At 37.8% G+C, this 7405-nt stretch overlaps 1 long non-coding RNA gene across 1 annotated transcript; it reads left to right on the top strand.

Annotated features, from left to right (window-relative positions):
* The first annotated feature begins 5860 nt into the window (after positions 1–5860).
* On the top strand, positions 5861–7199 carry LOC118039094 (uncharacterized). Its single transcript, XR_004685877.2, has 2 exons — positions 5861–6324; positions 6456–7199. It is a non-coding gene; the product is annotated as an uncharacterized lncRNA (long non-coding RNA).
* The last annotated feature ends 206 nt before the right edge of the window (positions 7200–7405 follow it).

The following is a 7405-nucleotide window of genomic DNA, read 5'->3' on the forward strand; positions in this document are numbered from 1 at the left end:
AAAAACTATTTTCCAGAAATAATACCTTCTTAATTTTTATTCTGTCAAACAAGCTGTTTGCACACTTGGATCGAGAATTGCCGAACGGGAAGCCCACTGAATGGAGACCGATTGTGCAGTTACATAAATCTACCATTGTCGGTAATATCACCATCACGTTGCAAGTTATTAATATTACTATTGGTAAGTAATTCTCAGGATTACATTGCAAATCAAAATAAAATATGATCCTAAGAAAGAGAGAGAGTCAACGAAGTTGCGTCAAGCTGTTCTTTGATGTAATAATTTGGTGTAATTAGTTACTGTTATTTTTTAAAATATTTTTTTTAAAAATATATAAAAATAATATTTTTTTTATTTTTTAAAAAATATTTTTGACATACATCAAAATGATTAAAAAATATAAAAAAATTAATTTTTTTTAAAATACTTTTAAAACACAAAAACAAACAAGAGCTTTCTTTTTTCTTATGACCTGTTTGGGAGTGTGGTTGTTTTTCAAAATGTTTTTCATGCTGAAATGCATCAAAATGATATATTTTTTTATTTTTAAAAAATTATTTTTTGAGATAACATATTAAAACAATCCAAACACATAAAAATATTAATTTTTAATAAAAAAAAAATTAATTTTTTTCAAAAATACCATCACTTCCTTAATCAGGACATTGTTCCCTGACAAGAAGTAGTGATAAGGATAAAGTTCACAATATTAAGATTGACGATAAACACTGATATCTTTATCCTAGAGTTTCAATGTTCCCAGTTCTCTGTTTGTTCCTGTCTCTGCAATTCCCATCCCTCTGCAACTACAACTCTTATAAAGAGTTCTCATTGTAACAGACTTTACGTGTATATATATGGCTGAGTAAACACAGTTTTACTTAAGCAATTTCAGTTGTAATTTAATTCTTTCATGGTATCAGAGCGTCTCATAGCTAACGCTTCCAACGATCCTATGGCTACTACTTCAGATTTTTCTTCCGCTGCATTTCATCTTCCAGCTCAAGTTATTTCCATCAAACTTGATGGAACTAATTTCCTTGCCTGGACTGCTCAATTGCTTCCTCTGTTTCGGAGTAATGGTCTCATGGGAATTGTTGATGGATCTGAATTTTGTCCTCCTCAATTTTCCAGCGAAGAATATAAAATCCAAGGTATTACTAATTCTGCTTATATGGCTTGGCAGTATAAGGACCAAACAATCCTTGGATGGATTATCTCCTCATTATCTCCTATGGTGGTTTCCACCATTTATGGCCTTGAAACTTCTCGTCTTGCTTGGCAAGCCCTTGGTGCATGTTTTGCTGCACCATCAACTTCTAGAATTTCTCTTATCAAGCGAAAGTTGCAATCTTTACAGCAAGGCTCCTTGCCTTGTCAGAAATTTCTGAATGAAGTCAAAACTCTTGCAGATGAACTCTCTGCTGTTGGCAAACCTATTGATGATTCTGATCTAATATTATATGTTCTCAATGGTCTCAACTCTTCATTTCATTCATTTGTCACTACGTATATGCTCCTCTCCAAAGAGAAATCCATGTCGTTCTCAGATTTTCATGCAGAACTACTGAACCATGACCTTATGCAACAATTTCATAGTCAATCTCTTCACCATGAGGCAGGTTCTTATGCTCTTTACTCACATAAACCTGCAGCTAAAATCAGTTCTCGTCACAGCAGTAATAAATCTCGCTTCTCCGGGGTATCTAAAGGATCGGGTAGTGCTTCCTCTCAATTTCGGCAACCACTACCTCACCTCCCACGTCCATCTTCATCAGCTCCTTCTGACTCTCGTTCCAGATCTCCATGCCAAATCTGCAAACGAAAGGGCCATCAGGCCTTGGATTGCTTTAACCGCATGAATTACTCTTTTCAAGGACGACATCCTCCTACTGACTTAGCAGCCATGGTTGCAGAAGCCAATACAACTTATTTAAATCAACATCAATGGTATGCAGACAGTGGTGCTAATATTCACGTTACTTCAGATATTGCTAATCTTGCAACTTCTCATCCTTACGAAGGTGATGCTTCTGTGGGCGTAGGTAACGGTACAGGTTTGCACATATCTCATACTGGCAATGCTTCCATTAAAACCCTCTCTTCTACTACTCTTGCCTTAAATAATGTTGCTTATTGTCCTCAAGCATCAGCTCATCTCCTCTCTATCAATAAATTCTGTCAGGATAATAATGTCCTTTTTTAACTCACTGGTTCTGATTTTTCTGTTAAGGATATCCTGACGGGGAACACGCTCCTGACGGGACCAAGTGATAATGGATTGTATCCGATCAACCTTCGTCAACTATCTGCTTCACCATATCATGCTCTCACAATGACTGTTGGTGTCAAGGCTCCTACTTCCATCTGGCACTGTCGCCTAGGCCATCCTTCCCTAGAAACTCTGCGTCGTGTCATTTCCAAATTTTCTCTTCCAGTTAGTGATTCCATCAATAAAACATCAGTTTGTGCACCTTGCCAACTAGGCAAGTCTAAACAATTGCCCTTTTCTGACTCATCAAGAGAGTCCACTGCTCCCCTAGAAATAATTCACTCTGATGTCTGGTCCAATTCCACACCTTCATTAAGTGGTTGTCGTTATTATGTTATTTTTATTGACGATTTTTCTCGTTTTTGTTGGATGTTTCCTATTTCACATAAGTCTGATATTTATTCTACATTTGTTAAATTCAAGCTTTTAGTGGAGAAACAATTTAAATTCCCAATTCGGCAATTTCAAAGTGATAATGGTGGTGAATATTGTTCCACCATCTTTAAACATTTTTTAAGGGATAATGGAATTTTTCATCGACTATCATGTCCTCACACTTCTCAACAAAATGGCCTTGCTGAGAGGAAACATCGTCATATTATGGATATGGGACTTACTCTTCTAGCTCAATCAGGCTTATCTAAGAAATTTTGGGTTGATGCTTTTCTCACTGCTATCTTTATCATTAATCGACTACCTACTAAAGTTCTTGATTATGTTTCACCATATGAACGTCTTTTTCATCTTCCTCCAGACTTCACATATTTTCGAGCATTTGGATGTCAATGTTTTCCATGTCTTCGTCCTTACACAAATGATAAATTATCATATCGTAGCATGCCTTGTATTTTCATTGGTTATAGCTCCAATCACAAAGGATTTCGGTGTTTAGATCCTTCCTCCAGACGTGTCTATATCTCTCGAAATGTGATTTTTGACGAAGAGCAATTTCCTGCACACTCCATTATCACAGATCCTGCCAGCTGCGTCTCCTCTTCAGGTATGTCTCCAGGTTTGTTCTTCACTCCTCCTTCACATATTTTCCCCTCATCCTCTGATTTTTCTCCTCCCCCAACAACTTCCTCACCTACCCAGGTTCTCACTGACCTTCCCTTACATAATATTCATCCTGCTCCAGCTATTAATTCCAATGAATACCATCTCCCCTCCTCTCTCCCATCTCTCTATTCTGGCCAACCCGATTCTTCTGAATCCATTCCCATACCTAGTGCACCAACTCTTAGTCCTTCTTCTGACCACCATGACAATACCATCCTTAACCTCCAAAATGGTGCCCTATCTACTCATGAGTCTTCCACCAAAATAATCACTAGATCACAGACTGGTCATCATAAGCCTCGTAGGTTCCCTGACTTTCATTTATATTCCACTCGTCACCCCCTTCAAGCTTTGCATGCAAGTCTAATTTGTGTTGAGCCCCGTTCCTATGCTGAAGTAGTAACCATTCCTGAGTGGCGTGCGGCAATGGACAGTGAATTCCAGTCCTTGTTACAGAATGATACATGGTCACTATGTTCTCGTCCCCCTGGTAAGAATTTGGTTCCATGTAAATGGGTTTTTAAACTCAAACGGCGACCTGATGGCAGTATTGAACGTCACAAGGCCAGATTAGTTGCTGTGGGATATCTACAGAGAAGTGGCGTTGATTTTCTTGACACATTTAGTCCAGTCATCAAGCCTTCCACTGTCCGAATGGTTCTTGCCATCGTTGTTTCTTTCAACTGGGATATACGTCAACTTGATGTCTCTAACGCCTTCCTTCATGGTGTGTTAGAAGAGGAAGTTTATATGACACAACCCAAAGGATTTGTTGATCCTGCACACCCCCAATTTGTTTGTAAGCTTCATAAATCTCTTTACGGGTTGAAACAAGCTCCCCGTGCCTGGTTTAATCGACTGTCTACTGCTCTTTTGGCTCTTGATTTTCAAAGTTCACAAGTTGATCCCTCACTATTTATCTGTCATCGTGACAATGTCCATGCATTCTTCTTAGTTTACGTGGATGACATTCTGGTTACCTTAAATGATCAGAATTTTATTACCACTCTTATATCTCAATTACAACTTGAGTTTGCTATGAAGGATCTTGGTCAGTTGACATATTTTCTGGGAATTGAAGCCATACGTAATTCTTCAGGGTTACATCTTCGACAAACAAGGTATATAATTGATCTTCTGGACCGTGTGCAGCTTACTGGTATCCGCCCATACCGTGCACCTTGTGTCTCCGGGTCTAAGCTATCCAAGTTTGATGGAGAAAGTATTCCAGACCCATCTGAATATAGGCAAACAGTGGGGGCTTTACAGTATGTAACTCTCACACGCCCGGACATTGCATACTCAGTCAATCAACTCTGTCAACACATGCAAGCGCCTACTTCAGCTCACTGGACAGCAGCCAAACGCGTGCTACGATACTTAAACCAAACACTTGATTATGGTCTCTTCTACAGACCTGGTTCCTTTGCAATCAATGCCTATTGTGACTCTGATTGGGCCGGTGATCCTGACGACAGACGCTCCACCTGTGGCTATGGTGTTTTTGTTGGGTCCAATCTCATATCTTGGTCTGCTAAGAAACAACCTGTAGTGTCAAAATCCAATACTGAAGCTGAATACAGGTGTTTAGCTCTAGTTACAGCTGAGGTGTATTGGCTAAGAATGTTGTTGCGTGAGTTGCAGGTTTCTCTTGCTTCTGCTCCAGTCGTATGGTGTGACAATATAAGTGCCTTAGCTCTTGCCTCAAATCCTATTTTCCATGCCCGATCGAAACACATTGAAGTGGATTACCACTTTGTCAGAGAAAAGGTGGCAAATAAAGATATACTACTTCAACATGTTCCCACCTCTCTGCAACCTGCAGATATTTTTACCAAGGGACACACGGCTGATCGGTTCTGTTACCTCCGGGATAAACTTTCTGTGACAGATGTCCCTGCCAGTTTACAGGGGAATGATAAGGATAAAGTTCACAATATTAAGATTGACGATAAACACTGATATCTTTATCCTAGAGTTTCAATGTTCCCAGTTCTCTGTTTGTTCCTGTCTCTGCAATTCCCATCCCTCTGCAACTACAACTCTTATAAAGAGTTCTCATTGTAACAGACTTTACGTGTATATATATGGCTGAGTAAACACAGTTTTACTTAAGCAATTTCAGTTGTAATTTAATTCTTTCAGGTGCTTAGTTGCCTAGTTTAAATCTAGGACATAGCCCGAATCATCAACTTCTTGATAGAAGCTTCAAAATGTCTCGACAAAATGTTGTCCTTAAGGGAAGAGTTTTAGACTAAAGACGAGCCAAATTATTATGACAAATTGCGGTATGCTTCTTTAGGTTCCTGGGCTCAGTGCCCTCAAATTTATTTATTTATTATTTAATTTTTTATATATATTTTCAGATTATTTTAATGTTATAATATTAAAAATAATTTTTAAAAATATATATTATTAAAATACATTTCTAAATAAAAAAATATTTTTAACCACAATCATTATCATTCTTCCAAACAGGTCTCATAGTTGATTCTCTAGCAAAGCTGGCATAATTAATGTTGTACGTGATTTGTGATACAGGTCTTATAAAACCAGACTTGCCTGCCACTTTTTATGGCTGCGATGATGGTAATGATGCATGAGTGTCAAATATGAAGACGATCCGGAACTCCATAGTGCGGCCACAAGATTAAAAAGGTCATTTTAATATAGAAATATAATGCATTTTTGGATCTGGTATATTAGTTCTCTGAATATACACAGTCTCTTGTTAAGTAACGGTGATGGAAATATTGTTCTCCTCTATTGATGCTGTTTGGAAGGAAAGGGATAACGAAGTCCGTCAGGGTGACTGTTCCTCTTGCTATGATTGGCTCAATTATTTTCTTTGAGCTTACTGTTTGTTTTTAGTTTTTCAAGCGTTGTATTAGCAGTACCTTTCTTATCTCACATCTTGCAAAGCAGCAATGTTTCTTTCACACCAAGGGGGAATCCAGATTGCTTGTTGCAAAGCAAAGCTTATTTTCTAGGTCAGAGGATATCATTTTGTTTGGTTGATTTTCTTTTGCCTCTGAAAGTTTAATTGCAATTTTTAACACCCCTCCCCTCCCCTTGACTCCCATTTCTTATTCCCCGCCCATTTTCCTTGGCAATTTTGCAGGTTCGATCACTACTCTTCTTGAGAAGCTCTGCCTTTATACCTGGCGGCGTTGATGATGATGCTCTATCCAGCAGGCATTAGGTTTAGGTTTTGTTTGCATCAACTGCGATTTGGAACTGTCTAGCTGTCCCCATCTTTTTGGCCATGCTGCAACGAGGTTCTAGCTACATTACTTCATTCTACTGCTTTAGCATTATATATGTTATGATGTTCTCTGCAATTGCATTCTATTTCTGCTTCCATTTTCCTGCTGCTGTTCGTCACTCATGTGATATGCTTGTTCGTGCTACTGCTTCTTCTGTCTTTACTGCTAATATGATGATTTCTGCTACTATTTGCAAGTTCATTTGGTTCATCAAAGTACTTGACACTGCCTGCTTTGATTCCCGGTCTGATTCTGAATGCTTTTGTTGCTCGTGAATTTGTTGTTTCGGCCTTAAAACTACTTAACTCTAGTATCGTTGATCTGCCTTTTGCTGCACTGTGCAGAGAACCCCTGGATAAGGGCATTTTGCATACCACGACGCCATGTTTAGAGAAGTTGTTACGACGGAGAACTCATTTTGTGGGGATTTGTTTGAAGTTTGAAGTTTGAACCATTCCTCTTTTCATTTTAGGCGAGTTTCTTAAATTTACCCCTATATTTATGTCAGTTTTTTAATTTAATTTAATTTTTATTTTTAGTTTGATCGATTAACTCTTATGTCGATTGAATTCTTTTTATTAAGCCTCGTGTTGTTCGAATTCCTTCTATTAACCCAAAAACTATCTGCTAATTTTGTGATAATTACATCAACTACATTATAAAAGAGCTTCTTCTTTTATTTTACCATCTCATAGATCACCAGCGGTGATTTTTTAAAATTTTTTATTTGATTTTTAAATTTTTATTTTGTATAATTTAATTTTTTTAAACCCAAATTAGCACTTAATTTCATATTTTTTTGAAA

Source organism: Populus alba, chromosome 1 (genome assembly GCF_005239225.2).
Source record: "Populus alba chromosome 1, ASM523922v2, whole genome shotgun sequence".
NCBI classification, from domain to species: domain Eukaryota; kingdom Viridiplantae; phylum Streptophyta; class Magnoliopsida; order Malpighiales; family Salicaceae; genus Populus; species Populus alba.